Raw genomic sequence first — 9,848 nt, forward strand, 5'->3', positions numbered from 1 at the left:
ACTCCATGCAAACGTCCCTTCTCTAAGACGAACGCTCCGGTTTCTCTCGCCCACACGCACACGCACACGCACACGCACACGCACGCATGCCCGCCCCTTACCCGAGGGTCAGCCCACCTGGCGTATAGTCCCCAGCTGGCCCAGGTTTCCACTGATTGTTAACAAGCCCGTGTTCTTACCTCCTATGAGTTCCCTGATGGCAGGAGAAAACGTGTTAGTTATTTGCAAAAAGTCCTTCTGCTGACCCTCTCTCCTCTAGGAAACTCTTTTACTTTCCCCATCAAATACCCTGGAAGTTTTATTTTATTTTTCCAACTTACTTATTTTGAGATTCCTGCCTGAGTTACTTTAATAGTTTCATAGAGGTTAAGCTGAAGATGTCTTTAAAGATAGTAGTAATAATAATAATGACAGCAGCTGTCATTTGCTAAAGCTTGTTCTGGGCCAGGCTGTGTTTTAAGAAGGAATGGTATACACTATCTACTAAATACCAACAATAGCACTAAAAAGGTGGGCTCTGTTGTCATCTCCATTTTAGAAATGAGGGAACTCAGGCCCAGAGAAGTTAAACAACTTGCCCATGGTCACACAGCTGGCGAGTAGTGGAGGTGGCACCTCCCTCCATGAGGCAGAGTAGGCGCAGGTCCTAGGGCCACAACACTTTTAGGGGCCGCGGAAATGTTTTAATTTCTTTCAGGATAAGAAGGGAAAAAATAAAAATTTAGGTTGAAGACAGTTTTAGTATATAATATTAACATAACTGTCTTTATACCAGTGTTGTTGTAAAATATAATTTTTACTATTTTTTCATGGAAGAAGGGATTCGTGAAGGCAAAAGTGCACTAGGACCCACAAAAGTCATAATGTGGCCCTGGTGGAGTCAAAAGTCAAATCAAGTCAGTATGCCCCCAAAGTTAATGTTTTCACTAGTCTAGTGTAACCCCATATTACAGGTGAGGAAATTGAGATCCAAGGCCACACAACAAATGCATGGCAGAGCCAAGCCGAAAATGCAAGTTTCCAGTGGTCCAACCATGGTACCCTGTGGTCCAACACCACCACCTAGTGGTCTTGCCGGGAACTTCGCTTCAGTCAAAGGATGAACCTAGAGAGAGGGCACAGGTCCAGATACCCCAGGAAGCAGCTACCCGCCTGCCCTTGGACTCCATACTCAGCAGTGGGGAAGCCAGGCCAAGGCACCAACTCCACATGCTCTCTTTAGGTTGTCATCAGAATTCACACATCCCCCCTACACACACACACACACACACACACACAAAGGCACCCCTCTCCCAGGGCAACAGAGCTATCCCTCCGAGTTAATACTTGTAAAACTCCTAGATTGGCCCTGTGCGATAGGAATAGCATGTGAGCCAATTTGTAATTTGAAATTTTCTAGTAGCCACATTAAAAAAGCAAAACAAGGGAACTTCCTGGCAGTCCAGTGGTTAGGACTTGGCGGTTTCACTGCCGTGGCCCACGTTAAGCAAGCCGTCCGGCACGGCCAAAAAATAAATTAATTAAAAAGCAAAAAGAAACAAGTAAAACTAATTTTAATAATGTATTTTATTTAACATAGGGGGTCAGCAAACTACAGGCAATGGGTCAAATCTAGCCCACCACCTGTGGGTTTGTTTTTTTTTGCGGTACGCGGGCCTCTCACCGCTGTGGCCTCTCCCATTGCGGAGCACAGGCTCCGGACGCGCAGGCCCAGCGGCCATAGCTCACTGGCCCAGCTGCTGCGCGGCACGTGGGATCCTCCCGGACCGGGGCACGAACCCGTGTCCCCTGCGTCGGCAGGCGGACTCTCAACCACTGTGCCACCAGGGAAGCCCCCACCACCTGTTTTTTTAAATGAAGTTTTATTGGAACATATCCACACCCATTTGTTTATGTACCAGCCACGGCTGCTTTTACACTGCAACAGCAGAGTTGAGTATTTGCTTATTTGAGACTGCATGGCCCACAAAGCTGAAAATACCCACTACCTAGTCCTTTACAGAGAAAGTTTGTCAATCCTTGATTTAACCCAATATATCCAAGTTTGGTCATTTCAACATGTGATTCAATATAAAAATTATTAATGAGCTATTTTACATTTTTTATTATACTAAATTTCTGAAACCCGGTGTGTCTTTTATACTTACAGCACATCTCTATTTGGATGAGACACATTTCAAATGCTCAGTGGATACATGTAGCTCATGACTATGGAACTGGACAGTGTGGGTTTAGAATAAGGCCCTGCATGTAGCAAATATCATAGAGGTGCTCACTAAATATAAATAAATAAATTCCCCAGAAGTATTAAGCCCTAACAACCTGGAACATCCATTGCTTGTTATGAATCAACCCTTTTCCCATGCTTCTAGAATGGTGTTAGCAATGTGGTATCATCCTTCGAGAACTGAAAACATCATCACTCAAATCATGTTCCAAAAGACTTAATTTATTTGCAAAATTCCAGCTGTGAAAAGCTGCCCTGGTAGCAGCCTGTCCTCTTCTAAGCAGCTTTGCAGCCTTGCTGCCGATAGAGATAATCATAATAACAACTAGTATAATTCACATATAGAGAGTCAGCCATTTGCTAGGCATTTTCTGAGCATTGTTTCATTTAATAACAGAAATAATGATGATGTCCCTCAGGAGGCCTACCCTGACACCCCATGCTGGCTTAGGCGTCCCCTCTGCGCTCCAAAGGTGCCCGTCTTCCCCCATCACAGCCCTTCTCACTCTGTGCCATGAGCTCCAAGAAGATTTGCCCCCTCTGCCCCAGGGACCCAGCCTAGACCTGGCCCCTGGGAGCTATCAGATCAAGGTTTGTTGCATTCAAATGACCCCAAAGAACGCAGTGGGCTATCTGGTTGATTACATTCGGCAGGTATTTCTCAAGCACCTGCCTCTAGGGTGCAAGGCTGCGGTGCAAGTTCCCAAGGATCACATGCACACACAGCCTTGTTCACGCTCTCTGCCTCCTGCTCTTTCCCACTCAAGAACTTTCCCAAAGTTGATAAGGGAAAAGCAGGCAACTTAGTTCAATTTGCTGTTTCAAAACTACTAGCTCCTTTGTGGAGTTTCAGGCTAAGGGGAAAACTTGGAGACACCTGGAAAGTTCCTCTGGGGGTGGTCCTCACAGAGCTGTTGGTTTGCCTCGTTCTTTCTTCGGCCAGACTGAGGGGCTACTCTTTGAACGAGCGGAGTAGAAGGGTATCACAGTGCCCTGATTAAGCAGGGTGGGCCCGTGAGCATTTTGGTTTCACAAAGGGCTGTGCGCAGGGCTGAGACAGGCTGGGACCTGGGGCCCTTCGCTGTAGTGCTGCAGTACTTGCACCTGGACACACCTCTCCTCCAGCAACAAAGTACAAAGAAACTGTATGTGACTAAAATAACTGCATGCATGCACAGTTGGGGCAAATTCTGGGCCCAAAAGATACAAAAGACCAAAAACCCCAACTGCCACTTTTGAAGAGCCTGGAGCAAAAGTAGGGGGTCAGGAGCCAAAGCAGGGCGCTGCGCATGCCCCCTGCACACACCAGCACCTAAGGGGTGGGCCAACCACCTAAGCCACCCCTCCCGCCCGACCCCCCGGACACACCCCTACCCTCACTCCACATAAGGAACAAGCTTGCCCCTGCCTCAGGGAGTGAGCCAGCAGGCAAGGAACATGTGGTTTGCTCTCACTCCCCCGCTGCAGCAGGTGCCCCAGTAAAGCATGCCTGAATTTCTTGTCTGGACTCTGATCAACTTCTATCGATTAAGGGGGCCAAGAACCCTGGTTGGTAACAGGGTGAATCCTTGGGTTCCCTCCATGCCAGAGGCCTTGTAAGCAATGAGGTGCTGTGTGCACCAATGCTGGGTAGGATGCCAGCCACACACATTTGACATGTCTGGGATTCTGGGAGGGAATCCAAGGAAAGAGGAAGGTCCTTCAAGATGGCCCCAGTAACCAAGGTTTAGCTATCAGAAGGGAGGGGGTATGAGCTGAACTGTGTCCCCGCAAAAAAAATACGCTGACGTTCTAACCACCAGTACCTCAGAATGTGACCTTATTTGGAAATAGGGTTATAGTAGATGTAATTAGCTAAAATGAGGACATACTGGAGTAGGGTAAGCCCCTAATCCGATATGACTGGTGTCCTTATAAGAAGATGGCCACATAGGCTTCCCTGGTGGCACAGTGGTTAAGAATCCACCTGCCAATGCAAGGGACACGGGTTCAAGCCCTGGTCCGGGAAGATCCCACATGCTGCAGAGGAACTAAGCCTGAGTGCCACAACTACTGAGCCTGTGCTCTAGAGCCCGCGAGCCACAACTACTGAGCCCACACACCACAACTACTAAAGCCCGTGCACCTAGATCCCGTGCTACACAACAAGAGAAGCCACCACAATAAGAAGCCCATGCACCACAACAAAGAGCAGCCCCTGCTCACCACAACTAGAGAAAGCCCACGCGCAGCAATGAAGACCCAACGCAGCCAAAAATAAATAAATAACATAAATAAATTAAAAAAAAATAGATGGCCACATGAAGACAGAGACACAGGGGCCGTGTGATGACCAAGACAGAGACTGAGTTATGCAGCTGCAAGCCAGGGAATGCCAAGGATTGCCAGCAAACTCCCAGGAGCCAGGAAGAGGCCAGGAAGGGTTTCCCTGCAGGTTTCAGAGGCAGCAGGATTTTTAGGCTTCTAATTTTCGCATCTGTGAGACAACTTTTTGTTATTTTAAGTCACCCAGTGTGTGGTCCTTTGTTATGGGAGTCCTAGCAAACTCATACAGGAAGGGACTTGTGAGTTTAGGGTGGTGGCCAAGCTCACATCCACCCCTAGAGCAGCCGCAGGGCACATCGGGCTCTGTGGCAGAGATGGGCTAGGTGTTTGGGGACCCTCTCCCTTCTTCTTCCTGGCCACCTGGTCGCACAGCACTCCCAGTCTTCTCACATCTAGACGTCATGTGATTTGTTCTCACCCATAGGATGTGTCAGCTCCAGGCCAAGGTGGTCAAGGGTGGGCATGTTCTCTCCAGGCCCTCTCTCTCTCCTCCCTCATCCCGCAGCCGGGTGTAGAGGACCCAGGGAAGGACTCTGAGGCCCTAGGAGACGGCACAGCCACCAGATGGGAGGAGCCTGCGTCCCCAGATCAGCACGTGGCAGGTGGCCTGCTGAACACCAGATTGCACTGTGCTGTAAAAAATACATTTATTTTTTTTAGTACGTTTGAGCAACTGGGATTTAGGGGCTGTTTGTTACAGCAGTGAGGCAACCCTGACCTGTGCAGGTTCTTGGAGGTGTGAGAAGCAGAAAGTAAACTTGGAAACGACTTCCTTCCTAAACTCTGGGATACCCTGGGACTGAGCAATTCTGCTATGGGTCCCTTCAACAGGATGTAGAGAGTAAGGACAGGGAGATACCCCCCTCCTCTCCCCTTAGCACCTTAAGAACTTAGAGGTGCCCCTCCCCTGTCCCAGGTCTGCTGCTGGAGCACTTGGAGGTTCCATTGCTTCCCCCAGGAGAGTGACCTGTGCTGGTGACGGTGATGGCAGGGGCGAGGAGCTCTGCAAGGAGCTGAGGTCCCTGAGGGCAGACAAGAGGCAGCAGGTGGGCCCCCCTGAATCCCAGACATGTGCCCACCTTAGAGTAGGACTCGTGCCTCTCCCCGCTTGGCAGAGCTGAACAGAACAGAGGGAGGGTGGGGCTGGCAATGTCTCTGCTCTTCAGGGTCCAGACAGACCACAGGAAAAGGAAGGAGCAGCTTCTGAACCCCCAGCAAATTCACATCCGCTGGTCTGTTCGCCGTGGGACATGGAAGATGCTCCTTTTGATGTAAAAGCTCTTTGTGATGGGCTGGAACCTGGCGTGAGCTGGAGCCCTGGTGTCCTTCATGGATTCCCCTGAACACAACAAGGGCCCGGTGCTGGGCCCACCACTCCTGCCAGCGCACCCACAGCCCAACACAACACAGTGCCACAGCTGCTCCAGCTGCTAGAACAGTGAAATGCTTCTGTGCACTTAGCAACAGCGCTGCCCCTTGTGCCCCTTGACCCCTACCCTAGGCCCCCCATTCCTTCTTAGGATCCAGTAACTAAACGGTATGCCTGGCAAAGCATGGGCATCTTGAGACCCTGCTTTGGCTCCATGGCCAGGATCTGCCCTGATTGGTGGCACGCAGGTTATGCTAATTGTTAACTATTTCGATCCCATCTCAACCCCAACCTCACTTACCCCTCATCACATTTCTCCCCTTGTCTAGTGATTCCCCAGCCATCCCAATGCTCCACGGTAAACACCTCCAGGGTGGCCCAAGGCTGAACTAGCTTCCCAAATGCCCGTTGGCTGCAAATCCTCCCTGTTGAATTAATAATAATAATAATAGTACCAGTTACCATTTCTTGAGCATTTACTATGTGCCAGGCACCAGACTGGTGCTTTCTATGTGTAAAAGGCACTTGGGGCTGACCTAGCTGGGGCCCAGACAATGCCTTCAACCCCTCTTCTGTGGCTATTTGCACCCACTGAGAAGACACAGCTCCTGTCTGTACCTGTTTGGGGAGGGGAGAAGTGGTCAGTGGAAGGTCTGTCATCTGTTCCCCATCTGGCTTCTGAACCGGTTGGGTTAGGGGCATGAGGCCAGATGCTTACAGAATATTCCAGAGATTCTGGGAGCAACTGTGGGTTTAAACAGAACACTATGGGGAAAAACTGAACTTTGCCCTGAACCCAGCACTGCCCTTGTACCCAGGGGGCAGCCAGAATCAGCTCTCCTGACTCCAATGCTTGGGTTGCTGGATAAAACGTAGGATGCCCAATTACATTTGAATTTCAGATAAACAATGAGTAATTTTTTCAGTATACGTATGTCCCATGCCACATTTGGTACATACTTACACTGTTTATCTGAAATGCAAATGCAACTGGGCATTCTGTATTTTAATTTGCTCCATCTGGAGACCCTATGCCTGGCAGTGGTTTCACAGGCAGTAGGTATGGACCTGTGGGCCGAGCAGGAGAGGAGGAACAGGGAAGCCCCATGTGATGCCTAAACTGAGTCTTGCACCGTGGGCACAGGGAGTCGGACCCTTCTCAGAAGAATCCGATGGGGGAGATTCGACCTGGGACCCTGCTCAACGTCCCACCCCAGCAGGCCTTCCCTGACTACCCTGTCTACCATAGCAGCCCCTCAGCCTCCATCGCTTTCTCCTGATTTACCTCTTCTTATAGCCTTGATACGCAAGTGTGGTCCACGGACCAGCAGCATCAGCATCGTCAGGGAGCTTGTTAGAAATGCAGAATCTCACCCCACTCACGTCACTGAAGGATCAGAACCTACATTTTAACGCGATCCCCAGGTAATTCCTGTGACGGTAAAGATTGAAAAGTGCAGCTCTGTAGCACGGACCACAGCCTGACACTACTTCATCTATCTGTCATCGGCTCTCTGTGAGGGCCCATGTCTGTCTTGCTCTCTGCTATACACCCCAGGACAAAAAGAGGAGCACATATTAAGTGCTCAATAAACATCTGTTAATGAATGAATGAATGAATGAGTGAATGAACAAACAAACGAACCAGAATTCAAACCCAGCCTGGTAATTTCAACCTGAGTCGCTCTGTGCCTGTTGGTTCACTAACTCATTTTGGGGTAGAGCCGGGATTCAGTGGCTCCAGATCTCCCTCTACTGGCTGTTCTGAACGACAGGATTATATGCTGAATGAATGAATGTGTCCTACCCACCTCATGCAGCTTTCTGAGGATAACTCCTGTTCCGGGTGTTTTCCCGCCTGATTTCACCAAAACCCTGTGACAAAGGAAGGGAGGTACTCATTTGTTCCCAGTTTTCAGGTGTGGAAACTGAGGCCCAGAGAAGTTAAGTTTCTTGCGTGAGCTCACACAACATGAAAGTGGCGGAGCCAGGATTTGAACTCACAACCTCTTGATTCCAATTCAAGGCCTCATTCCCTAGTCCATACTCATTTATCCCACAGTGACTGAGTGCCAGCCCCAACCTGGGAGCTGGGAGGGCGTTAATAAAATTAACTAAGAAGCCCTGGAAGCCCAAGGCCTCACCAGGCCAGATGGATCCTCAAGGAGTGGTGATAGTGCTGTGCAGACTCAAAAATTGCAGGAGCACAAAGGTGGGCTCAACTAATCTCCTGGAGGACTCTTGGAAGACTTCCCAGAGGAGGTGACACCTGAAAGTTAGCCAGAAGATGGGGCAGGAGGAACATTCTAGGTGGAAAGACCAGAACGTGCAAAGGCCTGGAGTCCTGCTCAGAGAATAGTGAGCCAGAGGAATATGATGAGGGACGAGGCTGGGCCCGCCTGCAAAGGCCTGGAATGGCAAGAGGGTGGTGGCCCTTACCCACATGCCAGCTGTACTCCCAGGACGGAAACTTCTCCTCCGGCTTCTGCCAATGCCGATCCCGGAGGTAGGAGGCCTGGCCTTGGCCGTCGAGGGAGATGCCTTGGAAGAGCAGCTGCAGGGTGCGGGGGGACCTGCTTCATGCCTAAGCCCCCTGGTTTGGTCTGGCCTGCTAGCCCCCGAGTTGCTCTTCGGGTCTGCCTGACTCTGCCTCCCTTGGGCGGAGGGCCCTGGACACCTACTCCCCTGGACAGCTGATCCTGGAGCCCCCTGGTCTCTGGCCATCCAACAGGTAGCTGGTGGCCTGGGATGGCCCCACTCCCAGACTGACCTGAAGGGGGCCTTTTGGAGCCGCTTCCTGGGCAAGGGTCCCTCCTTCAGGTGCTTGTGGCCATAGCTGATGTTCCAGGCGACCTGGGCGGCAGTCTCCTTCCGGATGTGCTCCTGCCAGCAGGCTTGCTTCTGGGAGGTGAATAGATCCCTCGTGGCAGTGAGGGCAAGGGGGCGGGGGAGGGAGGAAACATTCTGCCGCCTATGTTTGCCCTGCTGGTGCCTCATCTCCAAGGATACGTGCAGCCAATGAGGGCTGGGTTGCCAAGGCCCTGCCGGAGAGGAGAGGCTGGGCTGCTCAGGGCACTGCGAGCCATACACAGGCAGTGGGTGGGACAGACCAGACTGAAGAAAGGAGCAAAGGCCACACCTACCCAGGGTGCCTGGGAGGGGGCCCTGTTCTGCCCCAGAGGAACCCAGGGCCCAGGCCTTTCCTCCTCATACCCAGAGGATCCCAGGTGGCGCATGGGGTTCCACTGCCTCTATTCCATTCAGCAAACCCCAGTGTACACCTACTGCATGCCAGGCACCCAAGGGGGTCTAAAGAGAGGTCGTCTCCACTCCAGGAAGCTCTGGTTACTCCTCGCACACAGCTCTGCCACTTGACAGCGGTATGGCCTCATCTGTACAGCGAGATGATGGCGGGAACTACCCTTAGTGTTCAGAGAATGACGTTAGAACAGTGTTTAACAACTTGAGACAAACAGCACCTGGCACGGAGGAAGCCCTCTGTAAACGTCAGCTGATGATTAACAAGCACCTGCTAGATGCCAGCTGCTAGGCTGCACTCCGTGTGCCTTAAGCCACCTGCGTGATTACTGGGGCTCGCAGAGCCTCCTTTTCAGGTGGGGAAATGGAGGCCTGGAGAAATGACGTGCCCCAGGGCACACTACTGGTGTATGGTGGTACCCGCTCTCTGCCAGGCCCTGAGCTGGGGCTTCACCGAGTGACTTCACTCAACGACTAATAGGCTCTTTTTTAAAAAATATTTATTTATCTATTTATTTATTTGGCTGTGCCAGGTCTTAGCTGCGCCATGTGGGATCTAGTTCCCTGACCAGGGATTGAACCCCGGACCCACTGGACCACCAGGGAAGTCCCACCAGTAGGCTCTCTTATGTCACTTTTCCAGGTGAGAAAAATGTTGCTCAGCAACAT

At 51.0% G+C, this 9,848-nt stretch overlaps 1 protein-coding gene across 3 annotated transcripts in view; it reads right to left on the reverse strand.

The window, feature by feature from the left end:
* The window catches only part of ABHD6 (abhydrolase domain containing 6, acylglycerol lipase), a 114,690-nt gene extending 105,855 nt beyond the window's left edge, over positions 1 to 8,835 (reverse strand). Inside the window, exons 1-2 of one of the 3 annotated variants that reach the window (XM_060161473.1) lie at positions 8,692 to 8,835; positions 7,733 to 7,796 (exon numbers count right to left, since the gene is read on the reverse strand). The gene's annotated coding sequence lies outside the window, so the exon portion shown is untranslated. The remainder of the gene's footprint in view (positions 1 to 7,732; positions 7,797 to 8,691) is intronic. The other 2 variants (XM_060161474.1, XM_060161475.1) reach the window with 2 other exon arrangements.
* Positions 8,836 to 9,848: the final 1,013 nt, after the last annotated feature.

This window comes from Lagenorhynchus albirostris, chromosome 10 (assembly GCF_949774975.1).
Source record: "Lagenorhynchus albirostris chromosome 10, mLagAlb1.1, whole genome shotgun sequence".
Taxonomy (NCBI): Eukaryota; Metazoa; Chordata; class Mammalia; order Artiodactyla; family Delphinidae; genus Lagenorhynchus; species Lagenorhynchus albirostris.